At 42.6% G+C, this 14017-nt stretch overlaps 1 protein-coding gene across 1 annotated transcript in view; it reads left to right on the top strand.

Moving 5' to 3' along the window:
- ZNF229 (zinc finger protein 229) overlaps window positions 1-14017 on the top strand; it is a 474727-nt gene that overhangs the window by 181129 nt on the left and 279581 nt on the right. The gene's annotated exons all lie outside the window — the stretch shown is intronic.

The raw sequence follows: 14017 nt of genomic DNA, 5'->3' as shown, positions 1-14017 counted from the left end.
CCCCCGCCCCCCACTCCTGCTTGCTCTCTTGTTCACTTTTTTTTTTTAAAGATTTTATTTATTTATTTATTTGAGAGAGAGAGAATGAGAGACAGAGAGCACAAGAGGGAAGAGGGTCAGAGGGAGAAGCAGACTCCCTGCTGAGCAGGGAGCCCGATGTGGGACTTGATCCTGGGACTCCAGAATCATGACCTGAGCTGAAGGCAGATGCTTAATGACTGAGCCACCCAGGCGCCCGTTCACTGTCTCTTTCTAATAAATAAAATCTTTAACTCTACAGCTAATGTCATACTAAATATTGAAAGAATGAATGCCTTCTTGCTAAGATTGAGAACAAGGCAAAGATGTCCAGTTTCACTACTTCTGTTCAATATTGGACTGGAGGTCCAAGTTAGTGCAAAAACTAATAGGAGTACAGACTAGAAAGAAAGAAAACTTCTGCACAGCAAAGGAAACAATCAACAAAACTAAGAGGCAACCAACAGAATGGGAGAAGATATTTGCAAATGACATTACAGATAAAGGGCTGATATCCAAGATCTATAAAGAACTTCTCAAACTCAACACCCAAAAAATAAATAATCCAGTCGGAAAATGGGCAGAAGACATCAACAGACACTTCTCCAAAGAAGACCTACAAATGGCTAACAGACACATGAAAAAGTTTTCAACATCAGTAGCCATCAGGGAAATTCAAATCAAAACCACAATGAAATACCACCTTACACCAGTTAGAATGGCAAAAATTAACAAGACAGGAAACAACAAATGTTGGCGAGGATGTGGAGAAAGGGGAACCTCTTATACCCTCTGTCAGTGGGAATGCAAGCTGGTACAGCCACTCTGGAAAACAGTATGGAGTTTCCTCAAGACATTAAAAATAGAGCTCCCCCATGACCCAGCAATTGCACTACTAGGTATTTCCACCAAAGATACAGATGTATTCTGCATGGAGCACTGGGTGTTATGCACAAACAATGAATCATGGAACACTTCATCTAGAACTAATGATGTAATGTATGGGGATTAACATAAGAATAAAAAAATATATATTCTAAAAAAAAAAAAAGATACAGATGTAGTGAAAAGGGGCATATGCACCCCAATGTTCTAGCAGAAATGTCCACAATAGCCAAACTGTAGAAGCAAGATGCCCTTCAACAGATGAATGGATAAAGAAGATGTGGTCCACATATACAATGGAATGTTACTCAGCCATCCGAAAGGATGAATACCCACCATTTACATCAACATGGATGGAACTGGAGGGGATTATGCTAAGTCAGTCAAGCAGAGAAAGACAATTATCATATGGTTTCACTCATATGTGGGACATAAGCAATAACACGGAGGACTGTAGAGGAAGGGAGGGAAAACTGACGGGGGAGAAATCAGAGAGGGAGACAAACCATGAGAGACTCTAGACTCCGGGAAACAAACTGAGGGTCTCAGAGGGGAAGGGGGGGGGATGGGGCAACAGGGTGATGGGTATTAAGGAGGGCACATATGATGAGCACTGGGTGTTATACGCAACTAATGAATCATTGAACACCACATCAAAAACTAATGATGTACTATACAGTGGCTAACTGAACATAATAAAAAAGAAATAAAGCTATTTACAGATGACCCTGTCATCTACTATTTTAAAATACAGTGTACTAATGATGGAGTAACTGAGGTATGGTAAAGTCAACAGGTCAGGAAACAATTGCCATCAAGAAGATAAAGGCTTCAAGTTGTTAGAACTTGGTGAATTTCTTGGGTCAAGGTGGCAGGTCAGACTGTTATGAGGGTATAAACTGACAGTTTGATAAAGTATATGTAAAAATTAGTGGTATTTGTATGTAACCGATGGGAAGGAGTCCTGTTGCAAATATGTTCTAAATCATATAGGCTGATCTGAGTGTATGTTGCTCATAGGGTGTCAGGTTGCTTGCCAATTGAAACATCCATCCTTAGCCAATAGGCAAGCCTTCTAATTTGGCTAATTACTCAGGGCTCTTTACCTCAATTGTTGGATTGGTCAGTGATAGGCAGGGTCTTTATTTTTTAAGGATTTTATTTATTTATTCGACAGAAAGAGACAGCGAGAGCAAGAACACAAGCAGGGGGAGTGGGAGAGAGAGAAGCAGGCTTCCCGCTGAGCAGGGAGCCCGATGTGGGACTCGATCCCAGGACCCTGGGATCGCGACCTGAGCCAAAGGCAGACGCCCAATGACTGAGCCACCCAGGCGCCCAGGCAGGGTCTTTAGATTGTAGGGCTTATATTAGCTAAACTTGATGGCATGCAAGCTTCAGCATTTACCATGTCTGGTTGAAACTGGTTTACTTGGAGGGTTTGAGCCTCCTGGTTGCAAACCAATGAATGCATCCAAATCAATAGTAACCAGACCAACAGTCAACAGAATGGTGTGTGGCTGCACTGGATGGGCTTTGTTGTAAGATGTTGAGATTCCTCAGCATGTATTATTATTACCATGTCTGATTTCATCATTATGGGATAGGACATTGCAATGGGCTGAATTGTGTCCAACCACCCACACAAATTCATATTTTGAAGTCCTAACACCCAGTACCTCAGAATTGGACTATATTCGCAACTAAGGCTTTTAAAGAGGTGATGAAGTTAAAATTAAGTCTTTGGGGATGGACCTTAATCCAATCTGACTGGGTGTCCTTATAAGAGGGGGAAACTTGGACAACTCAAAGAGACACCAGGTATGCTCAGCACAAAGAGAAGACAATGTGAAGACACAACAAGAAGGCACCATCTCCGAGTCCAGGAGAGGGGCCTCAAAAGCAGCAAACCTGCCCACACCTTGATCTTGTACTTCCAACCTCTAGAGAAAATGAGTTTCTGTTGTTTAAGCCACCCAGTCTGTGACATTTTGTTAATCCTAGCCCTAGCAAACTAATACAGTGTTGACTTTATTATGTCCAAGAGTAATATTTACTAGGTGAATTTTCTGTCTCCCTTCTGGCAATCCACACAGTCTTTGGGGATGGCCCTGGAACACAAATTTCCCAAAAAGGATCAGAGGGAAAACAGAGATTATCCACCCCTTATAACATGAATATTCAGGAAAGTTTTCGGGGGGGGGGTGTGGAAGTTTAGGCTCAAATAGGTCCCAGGAGAGTACCTTCCATCTGGTTTCCAGCCCTTATGGGATGGGGGCAAGATCAAAAATTTATAAAGACAGAAACAGACCTTATTAACGGGACTCAAACATAATCAGTCTTTATATACATAGAAGATCTAACATTAAATATAGGAAAGGGTGATGAAAATATTTTTTTGTGTTGGTATGAGTCTGCCAAGGAGCCTTGAAGTAAGAGAAATTAAGATGTGGGACAAGATATAGACCCATTTAGGGGTCCATTTGCTGGGCTGCAACTTAAAAAGGCATTGTTTGGGGTCACCATTAGGTCTCTTAATTAAATGGACTATCTGGGACCTAGGAGAAATATGAAAATTTTATCAACGGTCTTTTCCTAGAGCTAGCAATGCCTACTTGGGGAAGTGAAATGTGTGCCTTGGTAACCATCAGTAATTCCTGGAATTCTGAAAATGAAAAGGAGTGTCCTCGCAAGGCCAGGTCTTAGGGCTTTAGAGTATGTAGAGACATGTGGAACTGGATTTAGATTTTGGGTATTTGGGGCAAGAGATTCCCAGAGTCCTTTACCCTAGAGGGGACAATCTTTAGGCAATGGTCCAATAGATGGTGATAAACGTGAAGATGGGCCATTTGTTGGCCAGGGCATCAGTGCTAAGATGACCACCTAAGGTTTGGCCAATTGTGTTTATCAGGGACATCCTGGCTAAGAGATGGAAAGCAGCAGCATTCTGAACTCCATATGGTGGTTCTTTAGAAAAAGAATGAAGTTAGAAGACGCGTACTACCTAATTTCAGGACTTACTCTAAAGTTACAGCAATCAAGACAGGTTGGTATTAGCATGGAAATAGATATGCAGCTCATTGCAACAGAATCCATAACTAGTACCACACATAACTGTCAGTGAACTTTTGATAAAGGTACCAAGGTAATTCAATGGAGAAAAGGCAGTCTTTGAACAAATTATACTGAAATAAACAACCATATGTTAAGATAGATGAACCTTCATCCTTTGCACATTTATGAAATTACTAAGATTGCATCATAGACTTACATGCAAAACTAGAGATATCAAACTTTTACAAGAAAATGTAGGAGAAAACCTTTATAAACATGGATTATTCAAAGATTTATATTGTACACACAAAGGATGAATCAGAAGAAAACTTGGTAAATTTCATTAAATTAAAAACTCACAACACTATTATAAAATTTTAATGTTAAGCTACATTGTGAGAGAATATGAACTGATAAAGGACTTGCATCCAGAATTTACAAAGAAGTCTTAGAATTCAGTGAGACAACTGATTGATTTCTTAAATGGAAAATTTTCAAACACTTTAAAAAAATATGAGAATGGCCAATAATCACATGGACATGCTCAGTATCCTTAGTCCTAGGGAAATGCAAGTTAAAACTACAATGAGGGTCACACCTATTAGAATGGACCAAATTAAACAAAAAGTTTGAAAATACCAAGTTCTTTTGAGACTACAGAGCAACTGGAACCATTGCACAAAATACAACAGCTCTTTGGAAAATAGTTTGACGGTTTGCAATAAAACGGACTAAAATTTACCTTAAGATCCAGCAATCTCACGCTTAGGTAGTTACCCCAAAGAAATGAAAACACACATCCAAACGCTACATGCAAAGCGTTTATAGCAGCTTTATTCCTAAGTGACAAGGGCTGGAAATAAACTAAAAGGAGGTGGAGAAACTGGAACCAGCCATCCATTCCTGGTGGGAGAGTAAACTAGTACAACCACTTTGGAAAACAGTCCATCAGTTCCTCACATGGTTAAACACAGAGAGTTACCATATGGCCAGCAATTCCACCCCTACCCAAGAGAGATACCCCAGAGAAATGAAAACATAGGTCCACATAAAAAACTTGGATACCGAGGTTTACAATAGCATTACATCATATCAAAGAGGCCAGTCATAAAAGACTACACACTAGATGATTCCATTTTTATAGGGAGAGTGGTAGTTAAATGGTACAGGGTTGCTTTTTGAGGTGATGACAATGCTCTAAAATCGTGGGGATAGTTGCACCTACCTGAATATACCACAAACCACTGAATTTTACACTTTAAATGGATAAATTCTAGGCTATAGGAATTACATTTCAAAGTGGTTATAAAAAATCGGCAAAGAAAGCACCAGTCAAAAATCATACTTTTTCTAAAATGTCTATAATTGCAACTGTAGTTATGAAGATTTATTTTAAAGGAGCATTGAAAACAGTTGATTTGAAAGCAGAATAAAGGTAGGAATTCTTTCACACTATTTGTGAAACAAAAGAATGAGAACCATAAATGAAATCAAAAAGTAAATACCTGATATATTACAGATACTAAATATTTGGTGTCCTCGCTCTCTCTTCATGAAATTGAGAAAAAGATGCGTACACTCATTGCAAAAGGAGATTAAAAAAAGCACAGCTCACCTGAAACTCGGTCATTGTCTCCTCCTTTTTCTGGGGAAGGACGGAGTCTCAGGAAGGCAGAACTAGAGAAAGGAAAAGAGGTCATGAGAGAAAGGCCAGGAAATCTCTAGCCTATTTGGCATCTTTGTGAAAATTGAAAGAAAAAAAAAAAAAGTGCCCCCTACATGAAACAGACACGGTCCCACATGGCTAGATTCTGGCTACCGCTAGTTTCCCCTGGGATGAGAACAGCGGCATCTGGTAGCACCAACGACTGTTCTTTGGAGTTCCCAGGCTGGCCATTCCAGTCCTGGGCAGGGTGAGAAGGGGAGGCACGACCGTGTATTTTGGCCCTGGTGCCAAAATGCCTGAATTTAAATCATGGCCATGTTACTACCTGATCAAATAACTTTGATTTAATTCGGTCATCTGCAAGGTGAGGATAACCATGTGCCTACCTCACTGGGTAGTTGTGAGGATTAAACGTGTGGGTAGAAGGAAAGCGGTTATAATTCTGCTTGTGGGGATTCTGCTGGCAGCTGCAGAAAATCAGAGGCTAGTCCCCTCATAGAGCGATCTTTGCAAATGGGCTTGTAAGATACCTGAACACCAGGGAATTTTTTTTTTTTTAAGATTTTATTTGTGAGAGAATGAGAGAGAGAGAGAGAGAGAGAGAGCATGAGAGGGAGGAGGGTCAGAGGGAGAAGCAGACTCCCTGCCGAGCAGGGAGCCCGATGCGAGACTCGATCCCGGGACTCCAGGATCATGACCTGAGCCGAAGGCAGTCGCTTAACCAACTGAGCCACCCAGGCGCCGGGGAATTTCATCTTTGAAAACTGAAATCCTTGGGACGCCTGGGTGGCTCAGTCATTAAGCACCGGTCTTCGGCTCAGGTCAGGATCCCGGGATCGAGCCCCGCATCCGGCTCCCTGCTCCGGGGGGGAAACCTGCTTCTCCCTCTCCCTCTCGCCCTGCCTGTGTTCCCTCTCTCACTGTGTCTCTCTGTCAAGTAAATAAATATTAAAAAAAAAAAAAGAAAGAAAAGAAAACTGAAATCCTGACTGGCAGCTTTATTTGTTGCCTGGTAGGGTTTTTTTGTTTGTTTATATTTGTTTTATAAAAAGGAATCATTGCTGGTGGATTTTCTTCTGGAAGCCAGAAGAGGCTCAAAAGCACATCCCTCTTCTTCATAGACTCGTGAAAACTTTAACTTTTATGTGTCATGTTAAACAAAGACGGAGTCCCTGTTTAACAATACTTGAGTAGTGATAACAAAACACAACCCCTAGGGTTGTTTGGGGGCTTTTGTGAGCATATCCCTGGGAGATCTGGCACAGTAGATAAATTCTCCCTAAATAATGAGGATTTTGATGACGGCTGCTCCCATTTAACAAATATGAAGACTGAGGTTCAGTAAGACTAAGTTACCCAGGTCATAAAGCTTGGGAAGTGGCAGTGGCTGGATCCGAATCCAGCTGAGTCTAGAACCTCTGCTCTTTGTTACTGGGCTGCTCTAAAGACAAATACAGTAGAGGAAGGGGGATGATCCCCGTATGGGTGAAAGGGCGGTCCAGAAGTGGATTTGTTTCCTGTGGCGGCTGTAATAACCTGTGTGCTAACTTAAACCAACATAAATATATTTTCTTACAGTTCTAGCGGTCAGAAGTCCAAAGGGAGTGTTAGAGTTGACATCAAGGTGTCAGCAGGTCTGATTCCTTTTGGAAGCTCCACGGAGAGAAACCATTTCTTGCCTCCTCCAGCTTCTAGAAGCTGCTCATAGCCCCTTCCTCCATCTTCCAAAGCCAGCTGCGTAACATTTCTCCTTTCCTCCAACCACCCGTCTTCCTCTTATAAGAGTCTTGTGATTACATTGGGTCCACCTGGATAATCCATGCTACTCTCCCCATTTCAAGACCCTTAACTCAATCACACCTGCAACGTCCTTTTTGCACCATACAAGAGAACATACTCACGGGCTCTGGGGATTAGGACATGGACATCTTTGGGGGCCACTATGCAACCCACCATGAGGAGTGGAGCACAAACACAGAAAAGTGAAAGCTCCTGCTGACAAATGACCCGTTTGCCAGTTAATAAGACATAGGGAAGGGGGTGGTTTCTGGAACCACATCTTTGAGGTTCTAACACTGACCTGCTACCTCTCTGGGCTTTGTTGCCTCATCTGTGTAAAAGGAAGATCATCGTAACTTCCTTGTAGGGTTGTTGTGAGGCATAATGCAGTAAAGATAAAGAAAACAGCCGTGCAGGGCACACAGGCTTCTCTCTGGCTCCAGGAGCATCGGAAATGACTTCAACTGGGAGTTGCACAGAAAAACCCACTGGACCAAAGAAGGGGCTGGTGCGCCTGGCTCAGTTTTGCCCCTGACACCAGCAGGGTCCCACCTCTAGACCCAATTTTCCAGACACAGTCTTTTCTGAGTCAAGTTTTCTCACCACTTTGCTCAGGCCAGTGTCTCCACCTGGGAGACCCTCTTTCCCTTGATTTCTGAAGGGCAGGCATGAGAACTTGCACGTGCCCCTCAAACCCTACTCAGGTGTTGACTTTGTGAAGTCTTCCATCACCCTCCAGGGATATTTTATTAATTGACCTCTTGCACTGCCTGAGGGGTGATTAGTTCTTCCTCAGCTTCGTATCAACAGTCCCCCAAACACAGGAAGGGCAGACTGCAAAATGAACGGAGGGAAGTGTGAGCCCCCAATTGGGCAGGGGTGGTGTGGGCTAGGTGATGGTTGAGGTTCCTGGGTCTGGGGATTTGGAGAGCAACAGTGTAATTTTCTGGCTGCTACTTCTGGGTTTCTTACCTTACCTACTGCTCTCAAGCATCTCAAGGGGATCTTGGGATATCTTTGAAGACATGAAACATTTCCTGTGAAGCCCTGCTTTGGCCACCTGCTCCTCCCCTACAAAGTGCCCACTCACCCTGCCTTAAGAAAAGAAAAGCTCTTTTCTGTCTCAGTTTGAGACACCTTCAGATTTCTGAAACTGGAGCATTCTCCCTACTGCAAGTCCCTTTGAACGAAGTCTCTCCTAATTGAAGTCCAGACGTGTTTCTATTTGACACACGGGTCTCACGAGCTAGGAATGCAATCAGTCTCTGAATCGACATCTAGTGTGGATCAGCAGCTCAGTGTCAGGTGACCCCATCAGGCAATAAGCCCTTTGCTGGGGGTATTTCCATGGGATCCAGAGGGCGCAGCAGCATCCACTTTTTTTTATTGAGATATATTTGGCATATAACATTGTGTAAATTTAAGGTGTGCAACATGTTGATTTGATACATTTATATCACAATAGGATTGCCACTGTAGCATTAGTTAACATGGTGTCACAGATTTATCATTTCTTCTAGGGTTGAGAACACTTAACATCTAGTCTCTTAGCAAGCTTAATGTTTATAATAGTTATGTTGTTTATAACCCTTGCACTGTGTATTAGGTAACCAGATGTAGCCTTAACCAACATCTCTTCCAGTCCCCCACTGCTAGCCCCTGGTAACTGCCATTTTACTCTGCTTTTATGACTTCAGTTTTTTATTTAAAAATATTTTATATATTTATTTATTTGAGAGAGAGAGAGAGTGCCCAAGTAGGCAGAGCGGCCGGCAGAGGGTGAGGGAGAGGCGGGCTCCATGCTGAGCAGAGAGCCCCATGTGGGTGGGGCTCGATCCCAGGACCCTGGGATCATGACCTGAGCCAAAGGCAGATGCTTAACTGAGCTACCCAGGTGCCCCATGACTTCAGCTTTTTGTTTTGTTTTGTTTTAGATTCCACATATAAACAATATATAGTGGGGCACCTGGGTGGCTCAGTTGGTTAAGCAGCCAACTCTTGGTTTCAGCTCAGGTTATGATCTCGGGGTCCTGGGATCAAGCCCCATATTAGGCTCACTCTCTCTCTCTCTCAAATAAACAAATCTTAAAATATATATATATGTGTAAAATATATATATAGTATTTGTCTTTCTCTGACTTATCTCACTTAGCATAATGTCCCCCAGGTTTATCCATGTTGTCCCAAATGACAGAATTTCCTTTTTTCTCATGGCTGAATAGCATTTCATTGTATATATACACCACATCTTTTTTATCCATTCATCAGTTGGTGGACACGTGGGTTGTTTCCATATCTTGGCTATTGTGAATAATACTGCAATAAATATGGGGGTGCAGCATTTCCTGCATAATCTGTTTTCATTTCCTTTGGGTATATACCCAGAAGCAGGAGCACCCATGATGTTTTGTCACAGTTTAGGGTCCCCCAGAGGGGTGCAAGTGTCACATAGTCTGAGCTAGTTTCCTGAGTGGAGCAATTCCATCCCACTTCAATTCAGCACAGTACACGCTGGGGCTGAAACAGCTCAGGCAGACAAGTATTGGGTTTCAGCCCAGAGACAGATCCAGGCAATAAGGATCTGCGATTTCAGCATTCCAAAAAAGCCGGCTGCTTTTCCCTGGCAGTAGCAACGCTGAGACTACAGGGTCAGACAGCTGTGCCCAAGTCCAAGTAAAGATGTCCAAAGCCCTTTCTACCTTGTCATTCTTAGAGTCCAAACTGACCTCTCAAAAATACACACACCAGGTTGGAGAAGTATCTGCCTCTCAGGGTCAGATATCTGATTTTCCCAAGAGCTCATTACCAACTAAAATCTTTTAAAAACTCCAAAAGTGTATCTCCACATGGAGATGGCCTCTCTTTTCATGTTGCCTCCTTTTCCCCAGAGGCTCCAAGAGGCAAGACTTATAGCAAAAATCATCATTTACAGAGACTCATTCTGTTCCCAAAATTCAAAGTTGAAATTTCAGCCTGCTCACAGGCAGCAGGAAGCAAGGGAGTGTGGCCCCTGACACATTCTCTGCGGTTTCCCCTGATTGGAATGATCCCTCTAGTGTATAGGTTATAAGCACATAAATTTGCATCAGTTTTTATCATACACCCAGGGGCAATAGCCACAAAATACAAAAGCTATATCTTTATAAGTCCTCCTTTGGGGCGCCTGGGTGGTACAGATGGTTGAGCGTCCAACTCTTGGTTCTTGATTCTGGCTCAGGTCGTGATCTCAGGGTCATGAGATGGAGCCCTGCATCAGGTTCCATGCTTAGCACAGTCTGCTTGAGTTTCTCTCTGCCTCTCCCTCTGCCCCTCCCCACCTCAAATAAATAAACAAATCTTTTTTTAAAAGTCCCCCTTTTTACCCTCTCGTTGCAAGCTTGCTCAAACCTTGAGCAGTAGATCTAACATCTACAGGGTTAGCAACAGCTGGGGAGGGAGGTTGCGACAATGCCACCGAGTATTGTCTATCGGGGAAGCTCAGTGCTTCCCTCCTCTACCCTCTCTCTCTCTCTCTCTTTTTTTTTGTCTGGTTTATCTATAACTTTGTTTCATGGGGTGAAGTCTAGAAAAAAAAATAATCCAAGCTTCCAAGAGTCCTCTCCATATGGAGTCACACAGGAAACCCTTAATTCCCCAGCAACAAGTTGTGACAAGACATGTGAAGTGTGTCTATGGAGGAAGCCCATTAGACACTCAGTACCCAAGGTTTCTCTTGTAGGCTGGTCACACAGGCACACGCTGCCTGTCCCATGTTCAAATTCCTGACACCCAGAAGGAAAGCAAGTGTTCAGCATAAACCACGTTATTTGCACAGTCTAGGCATAGTGCATAGCCTTTACCACTGAGGGAATGGTGAAAACCCTACAGAAACCCAAGTTCCCAGATGTCAGAGGTCATGAATATCTTTTACAACCTCTGTCCTCTCTTTGTTTCCTTATATTTGACACAGAGAAGTTGACAGTGCTTACTATTTGGTAACAGGATAGAGAAATATGTTTCTCATGAAACTTTTGTCAGAGTATATTGGTAGAGCCTTTCTGGAAGACTCTCAGACAATGTGACCCAAAATGTAAAATGTGACAACACTACGCTAGTGAGGATGTGAAGAAACTGAATCACTCATACCTTGCTGGTAGGAATATAAAATATCATGGATACTCTGGGAAATAGTTTGGTAATTTCGTTTAAAACAAACCATGCATTTACATTGCACTCTTGAGCATTTATCCCAGAGAAACAAAAACTTGTGTTTATGCAAAAACCTGTATGTGAGTGTTTACGGCAGCTCTATTCATAACATCAAAAACCAGAAACATGTCCTCTAACGGGTGCATGGTTAAACAAACTGTTGTACATCTACCCCATGGGATACCAGTCCGCACTAGAAGGAACTATGAAAATTAACAAAAGGAAACCTCACTAAAATGGAGTCAGGAGGCCAGAAGGGGGAGCTCTCACACCGTCCCACTCACCGTCAAGAAGTGTCCATTGCAGGGGCGCCTGGATGGCTTAGTAGGTTGAGCGTCTGCCTTTGGCTCAGGTCACGATCTCAGGGTCCTGGGATCAAGTCCCGAGTTGGGCTCCCTGCTCAGCGGGGAACCTGCTTCTCCCTCTCCCTCTGCTGCTCCCCGCACTTGTGCTCCCTGGGTCTATCAAATAAGTAAAACCTTTTTTAAAAAGTGTCAATTACAGACCCCAACAGAAGTTCTCAACAGGAAAGAATCATCAGAGGCTCCAACAGGGAAAGTCTACATTGCATCTTGTATCATACAGTGTCTCTCCTACAAGACAGCAACTCAGCCAATGAGAGATTGTCATCACCCCGAACTATTGCCTTTGTCCAATGGACTCTCCTTTGAAGTGACCTCTTCCAACTTCCTCCTTCTCCATAAAATAACATTCCTCTCCTTTGTTGGATTAGCCTGTGGTTTTTGCTGCAGCTTGCTTGCCCCAAATTGCAATTCTCTGCTATTCCCGAATAAACCCATATTTGGTGGTAAAATAACTGTTTTATGTTTAAGGTCAACAGAACAAACTACTGATACAAGCAACAATTTGGTTGGATTTCCAGGTCATTATGCTGAATGAAAAAAGCCAATTTCAAAAGCTTGCACACTGTAGGATTCCATTTATGTAACATTGTTTTGAAGGGTAGCAAGATACTTATTTTAATTTATTATGTTCAGTTAGCGAGCATATAGTATGGAACATTTTTGAAATGAAATTGTAGTGACGGAAACAGAGTAGCGGTTGCCAGGGCTGAGGGATGGTGGGGGAGTAGGTGTGGCTATAAAGGGTATCACCAGGGAGGCGCCTGGGTGGCTCAGTCATTAAGCGCCTGCCTTCGGCTCAGGTCATGGTTCCGGGATCCTGGGATCGAGCCCCGCATCGGGCTCCCTGCTTGGCAGGAGGCCTGCTTCTCCCTCTCCCACTCCCCCTGCTTGTGTTCCCTCTCTCACTGTGTCTCTCTCAGTCAAATAAATAAATAAAAATTAAAAAAAAAAAAAAAAAAGGGTATCACCAGGGAGCCTGTGGGGATGGGACAGCTCTGTACCTTGATTGTAGTGGTAGTTAATAAAACTACATAAAATTGCGCACACACACACACACACACCCCCTGCTTGGTTATTTATTGAGATTATATTGTATCTATGGATCAACTTGAAGAGATTTGATTACCTTTTTGTCTGTCATTTGTTTGGGTCTGCAATTTCTCTCAGTAATGTTTTGTTGTTTTCTGTGTTGATCTCACATTTCTCTCATTAGGTTTAGTTCTGCCTATTTGATATTTTCAATTTCTTTTTTTTTTAAAGATTTTATTTGAAAGACAGAGAGAGAGAGAGAGAGCACGAGTGGGGTGAGGGGCAAAGGGAGAGGGAGAAGCAGACTCCCCGCTGAGCAGGGAGCCCCATGCAGGGCTCAATCCCAGGACCCTGGGATCATGACCTGAGCTGAAGGTAGACACTTAACTGACTGAGCCACCCAGATGCCCCACTTTCAATTTCTTTATAAATTCTTTTACTTCTAATATTGTAATTTTTGTTAGTATATAGGAATACTATTGAATTTTTTATTTTTATTGTATGTTGTGGCTTAAGTTTACTAATTCTAATATATTTTTAAATTTATTTTTATTTTTTAGACAGAGCATGTGTGTGTGGAGGGGAAGCACAAAGGGAGAAGGAGAGGGAGAAACTTAAGCAGGTTCCATGCTCAGGGTGGAGCCCCAGGTGGGGCTTGATCCCACGACCCTGAGATCATGACCTGAGCTGAAAGCAAGAGTCCATCAGTTAACCAAGTGAGCCACCCAGGCGCCCCTCTATTTTATTTGTAGATTCTTTTGGATTTTCTACATACATGATAATATTTGCAAATAATTCATTTTCTTTCTACTCCTTATTTAGTTATTGTTTTCTTGCACTGGCTAATATCCATAATTATAGATAATATGTGATAGTAGACATTCTTTTGTTATTTTTGATCTCAGGGGATTGCTTTGGTATGTAACTATTAAGAATTGTTTGCCAAAATATATGTTAAGAAAAAAAAAAAGAAGAAGATAGCAGGAGGGGAAGAATGAAGGGGGGGTATCCGAGGGGGAGACGAATCATGAGAGAC

This window comes from Leptonychotes weddellii, chromosome 16, assembly GCF_054177405.1.
Source record: "Leptonychotes weddellii isolate Sample4059 chromosome 16, ASM5417740v2, whole genome shotgun sequence".
Classification (NCBI taxonomy): domain Eukaryota; kingdom Metazoa; phylum Chordata; class Mammalia; order Carnivora; family Phocidae; genus Leptonychotes; species Leptonychotes weddellii.
Note: the sequence above shows the minus strand (reverse complement) of the source record. Positions and strands in the feature narration are given on the sequence as shown.